The following is a 12,402-nucleotide window of genomic DNA, read 5'->3' as shown; positions in this document are numbered from 1 at the left end:
CGATTGAGCCTTCCAAATAAACGAACTAGATAAAAAAAAAAGAAGGTGGTAAAATTTTGATCACAAATTTGGGAAAAGCTCAGAAACTTGCTAAGCAAATTGAGAGTTCCCATAAATTCAGTTTGGGTCTTACTAATCCTATTGAGAATCAAGTTGCTCGGGATTATCTGAATATTTTCTCTCGGAAAAATATGTTTGATGCTTCCTGGGGGACTGATTTGGGCAAAGTGAGGTCTATTACAAAAAAAAAAAAAAAAAATCAAAATATGAAAGCTCCATGTGATGAGGGAAGCTTTTATATCCTCATCAAAAAACTCCCAGAGAGTACCTGTCTTTCTTGGTAAAATGATTTAACAAATGTTTCCATTTGGCATACTTTCCTAAAAGACCGGAACGAATCTCAAGTTTTTCTTTTGTCACCCCCCCTTTATCACTCGTTCCTTCAGTGCCATAATTTAAGCACTGGGTCAGCTGGTATTCGTTTTTTCCCGTTTTCCTGCAACGCTCCGCTCAACGATTCTCGTACATAACAGTCATTCACCTATGTAAAGTGTCAACAAATTTCATGGCGGTGTGATCTCGTACTTTAAATCTTGCATCTCGTGTCGAAGAGTAGATCCAATAGTGATTAATTGTTGTTACGTTGTTGTAACCAAGTTGGGTAGAACAATATTCGCGTTTGGAAGCGTCGTATGACAATATCACAGAACATCACGGACTCCTGGAGCTGCTCCGATTTGGCTTCCCATCGATACACTCGTCTAGGAAACGGATCATGCGATTAAAATAACAGATTGTTCTCGAGTATGGCTAATTCATTTGGATATAGATACTTGGTTTGCTGGAGTTTATTATGTTGTAGAATATCACCTTGTTATTTTAGAGTTTTTTTTTACATAAATCGGTACGGCACACAAAGGTCGGACAAATCCTCATATGTTATCCGAAATGGCTAAAACTCACAGGTTAAGATGATTTTGGTATCTTGAATGTATTTCTGATATGAAACTTTTCATATATTTTGGTTTTATTATATTAGGGTGGTTCTAAATTATGAAAATCAGCTCATTTTGGGTTAAGTACAAAGTAATCAATAATAAGCTATCACGATGTGTTAGTTGAATGGAGATTTTGATTAAAAGGGTTATTAGGGGGTTCTGAAATCATTATTGATATTGAAATTAACTTTACTTGTGTAGTTTTTGCTCTTAGGGTGGTCCAAAAGCTATAAAATCATATAAATTATTAAAAAAGTTCGATTACCTACGTTTTTCATTCAATGGATCGATTCAGCTACACACACATGTTAGCTGACAAAACTGATTGGTATTCTTAGGGACCGTCCATAAACCACGTGACGTTTTTAATGTGCAAACTCAGAGCTAAGTTAATGCTGAAGTTGATGTTATATAAGGATTCATTTCTTTTACGATTTACAATGGGATCAGATAGTCTCAAAATGTGAACTACGTAAAATGTGAACTGTCCCTTACCAATCTCATTTCAACGCTTTCATACATGCTCCTCTGAGTGTGGGCTATAATATACATTGATCTTTTTTCTCACTTGTCGAAGAGATACCATACAAATACTTTCAAATTGTTAATCACTCTTTGTGTGGTTTAGTGGAAATGTGCTCTAAGAAAAACGGTATAGATAAAACACAATGAAATTTCTTTTTATATTAGAAGTAATATTTGTTTATATTTTATAGAAGTTTACTTAAAAAGAAAAGACGTATTGGAGGGTGCTCTGAACTGTAGCGATGTGCGTGTAGAGCAGAAACGCAAAGCTGTCGACCAATATGTGTCGCTATATGTTGGATGTGCGGTAGAAGGTCGTGATGAGATCGTTTCCAAGCTTTTTAAGGAGTTTCAACGAAGATGGCAGAGTGCGAATCGAAAAAAGGATCAGTTTTTGAAGACCAATGAGCAATGGTTTGTAGTTATTGTTTCATGTTTTTTTATGAATTATGTCATGAATAAATGTTAGTTTGTTTAATAAATGTTTGTTTATAGAAATAAAAGTTAAATTTTAATAATTTTTTTGTGTCCCAAATTGATTACGTAATTGATTGTTTAAACGCTACTCAAACTGTTTATCAAAACTCTCAAATCACTTTTTTTCTGGAATGAAACCTCTCCAAAAATAAATGTCTTAACAAATAAAGGCTAAATCATTCTTAGTCATCACTCTCCTCCTCTCCACCTTACTGTTTTTTTTTTACCTAACATGTAACACTCACTTCCTTGTGGTCTTTTGTCCGTAGAAAAATTCTAAAATTTGTTAGGGCCGTGGTCATGACCCCCTCCCCCTCTTCCCCTCCCACCTCCCCTCCCCCCTAAGACCACGTGGTTTATTGACGGCCATTTACCTACCAGAATAAGGATTACACTAAATAGTCAGTATTCAGATGGTAATTTTATTTATGTTAAGATACAATACAATCTTCAAACTATTTTGCTTCCTCCACAACCATGCGTCTCCATAGTGACTTGATAAAAAAAAATTTCGCGCTTTGTGCAAAAATGCACAAAGAAGGGCCTATATACCCAAAAACAAGACAAAATTTCGCGTCAGATCCGGCAAATGGCATCGTTTTCTGATGTTTTTTATGTAAAAGTAATGACTCTCCTTAATACTAAGTATTTCTCCAAAATTGCATATATATCATTATTTTTGCACGCTGGAAAAACACTATAATTTTGCGAATGGATTTCAAACAAACCTTGAAATGTTTGGGTTATTTATGCCCAAAAACACCTGCAGTATTGTCAGATTATCCAAATTTTCCAATGTTTTACAACGAGCTCATGAAGAAAGCTCATAAAATAAAGAGAATAAAAATTAAAAGACTATCACACAAACCTCAACTTTGAAAAAAACCCCAAGACTCAATTTTTGACCAAATGACTTGAAAATTTGGGATTTTCTTAGTTGAAGTAGGGTATACGTCCCTAACCTCGGTCTAATATGCAGCCATCGATTACGTTTTTAATCATAACTCATCAATGAATTTACCTGCAAACGATATTCTACTGCTAAATGGTATGCTTAGATATGCTTATCATGTCGTTTGCTATCAGAAACCACGAAAAGTTGAAAAACTTACTTTTTTTAAGACAATAACTCACGAGGGAAATGTATGTAATATGGGTCTATTGTCCCCAAATTGGGTCTATTTATGGATGCAACTTCGTCCTATCTTGTTTGATCCTCAAAAAAACGCTCTTGGTAACGTTTTCTGATGTATTTTTTTTTATCACTATCACTGTTAACTTAATGCTCTTCATTCCTCAAAACATTTCTTAGAGAAAATTTTACGAAAACTACATTAAATCACTCAATTTAAAAATTAAAAATTAAAAATTTCGCTTATCGTCTTTTGACCGCAGAATATCTAAATCAGAACATTGTGATGTTCATTATACAGGTTTGGCAGAAAAAATCTCCCTTCCTGTTCGTTCCTTATCATCCAAATGCAAAACAACATTGTTGACGTTACTCTTATTGCTATATGCTGTCAAATGAATTTCATGGGCCATAGTTAGGAACATAGAAAAGAAATGTGTCCCTAAAGTTGGGTCCATGTTTTACTTGTGAAAACGTTGTTAAACAATTAAAATAAACATAAAATATTCAAACAGCAACTGTAAGTTTTACGTCTAGTGTGTATTATCAGGTAATTCCAATCAATAAATGCCATAATCAGGCCATTTGATGATCGTCAGTCAACCTTCCCATCTTAACCTTATAAGTCATGGCGGCTAAAAACTCCGAACATTGTGATATTCTCAACCAGTTTTATTACTTACGAGAGCTGAAAATGTATTGAAATGTTGTGATATAAATTGATTTGTGTGTGGTACACATTTATCAACCATCAGTGATCAATATTTTCCTTATTTTTTGTGTAATATTCCTTAATTAATTATTTATTTGCGTGATAGGCCGAATGAAAGGACTAGACCCACATTACATACCGTAACCCTATCTATATTGAGAGAAAAATATAAGAAAAATAAAATAATGAAGTCAATTTGATGGCGCGCTTACCCCTACGTTGTGTTTTTTCCTTCGGTATTTTACCCGTCGCACCAAGGGCTCAACGGTGGGCAGCAATCGGCACGGAACTACAACACCAAACGGAGTTCAGGACTTTCTTCAAGGCAATACAATTACTGCACTTCGTCCTTTAGTACTGCCACACGACACTTTATTTAAAGGAAACTATTTAACTAACTACTTTTATTGAACTTCTTGCAGGCTGAAAAACTTGTGTTGACCAAATTTCTAACGCAGACTGATATGTAGTTGATTGTGGGCCATCGAAAATCACGTATATGTCAAATCAGCCGAGCGGCTGCGGCTGCCAGAAGGGCTAGAAAAACTGGCATAAAAGAGCGCCAGCTAGCACCAGCTCTGAAGTGAGCAAAAGAATCTCACTCCGTGCTGCCAGAACCAACACAATTTTTGAGGTTATGTCCGACTTCCGGCCACTGTGCGGCATGCCAGGTCCTTGAAATCGGATCATCCGGTTTCAGTTAATGAAAACGGATTTAATCGAACTTCTTTTATCTTGTTTGGCAACCCACTAGGTAAGCCGCCTGCAATCTGATTGATCGAGGGGGATCAATCAGATTGCAGGTGGCTTACCTAGTGGGTTGCCAAACAAGATAAGAATCCTTTTCCACCACTTCTCCAAATCAGGTGGTGTTTTGATTGTTTTTCCACATTTCTTCAATTTGCGCTTGATAATTGCCCAAATTTTTCAATGGGACGAAAATCTGAATGATTGATACTTTTCTCAATAAAATCGACATTATTCTGCTTATACCATCATATGACATCGCGGCTGTAATGGTAGCTGGCTAAGTCAGGCCAGAACTTTACGGGACCTTCGTGTGATTGAATAAATGGCAAAATTATGTTCTGGAGACACTCCTTCTTGTAAAGTTGTCCATTCATAGTCGCTCCAGCGATGAAAACCTTTGTGTTCTTTCTGCAACTGCAGATGCCTTGCCAAATCATCAACTTGCGAGCAAATTTATCTGCAAAGACAAATTTGAACTTATCCGGAGCATCCCTCTTACGTTTAACAAAGTAAAATTTAAGGCTCGGGATTTGTCCAAGTCAATTTTTACGTAAGTTTCATCGTCCATCAAAATACATCCGTTATACTTGGTAAGAACTTGCCCGTACAGCTTTCTTGCACGGTTTTTGGCAACCAGGTTTTGTTTCAGCGTCGTGTTGAGATGTTTGCTGGCATGGTACGACCGGAAACCTTCTCGTATACAGATTCGCTAAATTTTACTGTGAACTGAACCATTTCGCCAAATCACGACCGGAGATCCCAGGATTCTTTTGGACTGCCCATGACCTTCGCTCGTAGTTTTCGGTCATATGTTCCAACTCTACGTTTGGTTTGTTTGTTTCCAACGTTAGTGTTTCCCGGTAACGTTTAAGCACGGTATTTACAGTCGATTTTGGAAATTTGAGAGCCTTTGCAATCATTCCTCCTGACCACGTTGGATTTTGCATGTGAGTGTGCAGAATTTTTTCTCGTCTGTCACGTTCCATCTTCGATAACTTTTGAACAAGTATATCAATCCTGATGAAATTTTCTCTACTAAATAAACAATCCTTCCGGATCAAAACGCTGTCAATAGTTTCTTGTTACAAAAACTAGAGGCGCTACATTAATTAAAAAGAAGCGGCCAAATACTAACTGGAACAGACTTTATAGCTAATTCATTTGGGTATGGATACTTGCTTTGCTGCATTTTATTATGCTGTTCTTTTACAGATTTTTTACGAAAGTTGCTACTAGACCGTTACGGCATGCCAGGTCCTTGAAATCGGATCAGCCGGTTTCAGTTGATGAAAACGGATTTCATCGACCTTCATTTCTTATCTTGTTTGGCATCTCACTAGGTACCCGAGCAAAGTCGGTTAACAAAATGAAAGCAAATCGATATTAAAGATTGCAGTTCCTATCATAATGAATACTCATTTTGATTTCAATTGTCACGACATTAGTCTGATATCATATTGTGCTTTCATTATGCAGTCAAGACATTTTAAATGAAAGCAACTTAACTTGAAGTTCTGCTGTTAACGTCTTGTTTAAGATTTAAGTTAAGCTTATCTGTCGTTGAACTAACGATTATTGTTTAATTGTTTTGTTTAACACATTTCAGGTCATTCGCAACCAACCCGAGGTGACATTTGAGCTCAAGTCTTTCAGCGTGAGAAGCTTGGATGCTAACCATTTACACCAGGCCCGTATTCAGTCAAACATTATGAATGCAAAATCAGTAATCAAATTGATTTCATTGAAAGCAGGATTAGTTTTCCGTTTGATTCAACAGTGTAAAATTTTGCTCTCATTTTTGATGTGTTAACCGTTAAGTCAACCAAAATGAGATCAAATGGAGTATTCAAAGTAAGTTACATCATAACAGCAAATTCTGATTTCAATTTGATCTCTAACTTTGCTCGGGTAAGCCGCCTTCAATCTGATCGATCCTCCTTGTTCGCTGCGCACATCTTCGTCTTGTTCCAGTCGGATCGCTATCAAGAACCATTTTCTTTGAGTTGTCATCCGACATTGTTACGATGTGCCCAGTCCACCGTAGTCACCTGATTTTCTACATTAATTTACTTACAAAGCTGCTGAAATGCAACTTAATGATTCATATTTTCAAATTTGTTTTAAAATGTTTAGAAGTGAAACCAAATTAGAAACAATTCAGGAAATTCCTAATTGAGGTGACACTTTTCAAAGCAGATTCAAAACTGAGTCTGAACTTTATTGAAGTGAGTTCAAACTTTCGAAGAAGTCATCAACATTTTTCCAGCTTAATCTAAACTTCTCTAAATTTTTATCATTTTTAAAGTTGTTAAAGTTTCCCTGAAGTGATTCAATATATCCCGATCCCAAGTTTTCAAAAGTTGGTTTCGCATTGTCGGGACTGAGGCCACATTAACTGATTTAATCCCTTTCCCAAATAAATCCAAGGTTTCCTGCATTGATTCAATTTTTTCCGAACTGAATCCAAACTTGTCAGAACGGGTTTGACTTTTTCCTTAGTGAGCTCCAGATTTTTGTTAACTGCTTTGGCATTTATCAAGGACACAATCTTGTTCAGGTTATCTAGCTTTTCTTATAGTGCAGAAAGTTTTCCGAAGTGAACCGAAACTTTTTTGAGCTTAAATTTTCCATACGGAGTTCAACCTTTTCTGAAGTGGTTCAATACCTTCCTTAGGGAGTCCAAACTTTTGTGTTGAGTGATTGAATTATATTTAATGTTAGTCTGAGTTTCCTGAAGTGATTTAACTAACTTTTAACGTGGATTCCGCTCCTTTAGACCCCTTCCACGTTCTTTTGAGATTCGCATCCTTTTGAAATTAGGCTTAGATTTTAAAGAATGGACCTTTGTGTGTTCATACCTGATGGTAGAATTTATAAGCGAGCACAATTGTTGAGAAACTGGGTTTACATCCACAAAAGTACGTATTTTTACCCTTCTTACAAGAGGGCCGAGTGTCATATACCATTCGACTCAGCTCGACGAGATCGGAACATGTATGTGTGTGTGTGTGTGTACGTGTGTATGTGTGTATGTGTGTGTGTATGTAACGAAATGAATGCGCTCACGTTTCTCAGCAACCGCTCAACCGATTTGGACAAACTCGGCGCCAAATGATAGGTCTTAGGGTCCCTTAGGAACGGTTTTGGAATCGATGAACCGGTTTCGGAGATATGTCCGGAATAAGATCCGGTGAATATGGGCCTTCACGCTGGATTTAACGGAAAACGTATCAAAACCATTATGCGACACATCAAATTACTACAGAATTCAAAAATAAGATCAATGCAAGTCGTGTTAAGTGTTCCAGACCACATTGGACACACTTGGACATGTTCCGGGTACCCCGGGGAAGTTGCTTGAATATGAATTGTATTAAAACCCATTAAATCACATTAAAATACATAAGGTGATTGGTAGCCTCACCAAATAGACTACACCCGGATATATTCCGGGTACCCCCAGGCAGTGGCGTAGCGTCACTGGATGACACGCGGGTGGGGGGCTTGGTCACTGATAATAACAATAAAATAAATAAACTTGAATAAGTAAGAAGGGTCTGATCACACCATAGGTGGATAAATTCGGGTTTTTTATAGAAATTGATGTTTCTTGATCAACCAAGTTGGATTTTGACTCCGTCCTTTGAAAAACAGACATGAATTTTATAGAATAGACCTTTGTAAGTTTAGACGCGATGGTAGATTTTTTTTGAAGCCAGGTTCGCTATCGCTTAAAATTTCTTCTTGGATTTTAAAGAATGTTTCTGTTTTGCCAAGTTGAATTTCGGCTCCGATCTTTGAAAAATAGAATTTAATTTTATATAATGGACATTGCTGAATCCATACGTCAGGGTTGAATTTACGAATTTTTGTGAAAATCGAGTTTAAATTCACACAAAAACGTATTTTGATGGAAGTTCGGGTTTCATGTTCAGCCAAGTTAGATTTTGTCTCCGTCCTTTGAAAAATAGACTTAGATTTTATAGAATGGACTGTTCTGAATCCATACAGGATGGAACATTTTTTTAAGCATGCACAAAACATTTTGAAATTTGGGAAAATGGGGCTTAATTTCTCAAAAGCATGTATCTTTATAGAAATTTGGGTTTCATGTTCAGCCAAGTTTGGAATTGCCGAATCCATGCGTATTTTCATAGAAATTTGTTTTTTTTTCCAGTTCTGCAAAATTGCATTTCAGCTCATATCTTTAAAAAATAAGCTTGCATTCTATTGAATGGACCTTGCTGAATCCATACGTGAAGGACAAACAGGGCAAATTTTAACAAAAGTGCGTATTTTAATAGAAATTTGCTTTTCTGTTATGACGATCTGAATTTCGGCTCCTATCTTTGCAAAACAGGCCCAGATTTTATTGAATGGACCTTGCGGAATCCATTCGAGAAGTTTGAATCGGGTTTGTAATTCAAAAAGTATGTTTTTAGAAATTTGAGTTTCCTTTTCTGCTAAGTTGGGTTTTTGTACTGTCCTTTGATGTGCTTGGATTTTATAGAATGGATCTTGCTGAATTCGTACTTGATGATTTTTTTAAGCACACACAAAGCCAGGTATAAATTGACAAAAGTACGTATTTTTGTTAAAGTTTGGTTTTTATGTTCAGCCAAGATGGATTTTGGCTCTTTCCTTTGAATATAAGACTTGGATTTTGTTGAATAGACCTTCCTGAATCCATATTTCTAGTTAGATTTCTTGAAGCACACACAATTGTTGAGAAAACTTCTGTTATCTGTCGATCTTTTTTCCGTTCTGAGCACCAACGCTACCAGCGCACAGTGGTGCCAAGGGTATCAAAACACACGCATTTTTATTTACGCTGAAATGGTTGATTAAAGGTTTACGCTGAAATGGTTGATTAAAGGTACTAGGTAAAGGTCTGAGAAGTTTCTCGGGTTACAACACTCCTTCTTATGGTAAAAGAAAATTAAAGATTAATCCACCTAAAAGTGAGATGCAACATTTATTTTTTTAGTATGATGAGATACAAAATAATTGTATTCCACAAAGCTGTAGTAAACATTACTGTGAACAACTTTGCTGAAGACTATAACTTTCTAGCGCTTATAGCTGCTGAGATTAAAGGTTATTTTGTGGAGACATCGTTAAAATCAATAAACTTTTTCTACAATTTTTCTACATATTTGGCATGTTCTACAAAGATGTTAGAAATATCAAACTACATATTTTTTCAGCAGACTGCAAATTGCTATCATTAATATTTGAACAGTTATTTACATTTTTTAGTTGAAAATTACTCAACTTCCAATACCAATAACTTTTAAACGAGTAAAAACGAGCAGGCCATTCTTTGAGTTATTGAAAGTACAAGAAAATGCTATGAAATGGTGAAGAAACCAGACCGCCCTCACGTGACCCTTAACCGAAATACTGCATTGAAACTTGTCACTTTTCAGAATTTGAAATGGCGATTTTGTGAAACCACGGGACTGTTATTGCGTAGTTGTGAAAAGAGGCATACAAATGGCAAACATACTTTTGAACATAAAAACCAATAAATGATCCATAAAATATTGGAAAACGTTCCATAAAAAACATCCAAATGATCCATAAAACTTCGGAGAAAATCCTTAAAAAAGTGTGAATGATCCATAAAAAACATCAATATGATCCATATTTAATGTAAAATTTAGCAACACAATTGTAAAAATGTACCGCTAAATTTCTAAGGAATGAACATTGAAATTGTACGAATTACCCATAAACATATTGCAATTGAACCATAATACATTCAGCAGTGAACCTTAAACTAAAGAAAGTGATCCATAGAAAATCATGTTTGCGCACTTAAAAATATAGCCATGTTCGTATTAATGAAAGCAACTTCCCCAGAGCAGTCTCGTTTTGGACAGCTTGAAGCTGAAATAGATTTTATTAAACTAATATAAAATCAAAACCAATCTTAATGCTTATAATAAAACCTATTTCAGCTTCAAGCTGTCCAAAACGAGACTGCTCTGAGGAAGTTGCTTTCATTAATCCGAACATTCCTTAAGAACAACATCGGATATAACCTCAAAATGTCAGAGAGATCAACACCACCGTTGAATGAAGAACAGAACAGCGATAGAAACTGTACGCTTTGTGAAGGCCATGACCACGTAGATGATATGGTCCAGTGTGATGTCTGCGATTTCTGGACCCATTATAGTTGTGCTGGTAAGACAACAGCTGTAAAGGAGGTTCCGTAGACGTGCTCTAAGTGCACAAATATGCTGAAGGTGGCAAAAGGAATCAAGAAGTCTCTCCCAAAGAAACCACATAGCAGAAATTATAGAGTGAGGAGTGATGCCGCAACCGAATCTGGAAAAGGAAGTACCAATGAGGTCAGCCTGGAAGAATCCCTAGACCAGTTGCTGCAGGAGAAAAGCGCAAATAAGAAAGCGCTGGAGGAAGAGAAATTCCTCCATGAAAAGCGATAGGAGGCTGAGCGGGAGATTTTCAAACCGAGAGTTATCTTCCGTCACTCTTTCAACAAATATTTGGCTAGATTTAGCATTTAGGGACTCAATTATTATTTTAGTTAAGCACGCAAACGATGTAGAATGAGCTACTTACTAGTTACTTAGGGTAAATCATGTATATAGCGTTTAGAAACAAATTGTAGGTTACCAGATTTTAGGATCAAATGGTAGTATCTAGATTAAGCAAATATAGGGTTATTAAATTCAATATTTGCACGAATTCCACCTTTAAGACCAGAACTGCCGGTAATAGCAAGTCAGTCCCATCTGCATTTTCATCAATTTAGAGTTAGCATCATTATTCAGTTTATCTTTCTATGTTTTTTGAGATATGCTATTGAAAAAAGGTGGTTTGTTCAAGGAAAATGAAAAACAATACCAAGTCAAATTGTCCCACAGCGAAAAGTAACCGCAAGTCAGTCCCATTAGAAAAAATATGTTAGAAATGTTAGACAACACATCGCATCATGAGATTTGTGTCAAGACAGATTTTGCCCACTTTCCCTATGGTATCTGGAACATGTCCGGATGTGGCCAATATAGTTGTTACGATACTCAGTTTGACCGCCAATCGATATGGCTTTGAATTATCATGTGATTTGATGTATCGCTTGATGAAAAAAAAAACGGATTTACCACTCCCCCGGGGATACCCGGAACATGTCCGAGTGTGGCCAACATGGTGCTGGTCACTCATCATGACTCTTATCGATCTTATTTTTGATTTCTCATGTGAATTGATTTATCGCATGGGGGGTTTGGCGCGTTTATAAAAAGCTCTGGTCTGATGAAGACCCATACTCACCGGAGTATGTTTCGGCCATTGCTTTGGAACCAGCGAAGCAAATCCAGAAACATTCAATAACGTTCTATGGGACCATGGTATCTTTCTACTGTTCAATACTGAGCTAAACTAATGCAGCATCGTCATGGAATTGTGACTGACTTGCGGTTATTTTTCTCATTCACGGTAAATGTAATCGCAAGTCAGCCCCACTCAGATTTTGACCATAAAATAAAAATTTTACGATATTTTTCCAATATTTTTGGGTAAACATAGATGCATTCTATCACATTGTACGTTTATTTTTAAATTTATCCCTCCAACATAAGTGTCAAATCAGAAAACTTGAAAAATCTTTGAACGCCGTTTTCTCATTTCCAGTTTTTTACAGATGGGACTGACTTGCGATTATGGGCAGAGAAGGTCCCGAAGAAATGTGCTCAAATTTTTGGCTAAGCTCTGGTACTATCTTCGGTCCCAAGCTTATCGATGCAACCCTATAAAACACGAGAAAATCCACGAACCCC

At 36.5% G+C, this 12,402-nt stretch overlaps 1 protein-coding gene across 1 annotated transcript in view; it reads right to left on the bottom strand.

Moving 5' to 3' along the window:
- Nucleotides 1-12,402, bottom strand: part of GrlHz (Gustatory receptor-like Holozoa) — a 307,521-nt gene that overhangs the window by 200,525 nt on the left and 94,594 nt on the right. The gene's annotated exons all lie outside the window — the stretch shown is intronic.

This window comes from Ochlerotatus camptorhynchus, unplaced genomic scaffold (genome assembly GCF_037179485.1).
Source record: "Ochlerotatus camptorhynchus isolate MF236.1 unplaced genomic scaffold, CSIRO-AGI_Acam_v1.1 ptg000189l, whole genome shotgun sequence".
In the NCBI taxonomy this organism is placed as follows: Eukaryota; Metazoa; Arthropoda; class Insecta; order Diptera; family Culicidae; genus Ochlerotatus; species Ochlerotatus camptorhynchus.
The sequence above is the reverse complement of the archived record's forward strand: the minus strand, read 5'-3'. Positions and strand labels throughout refer to the sequence as shown.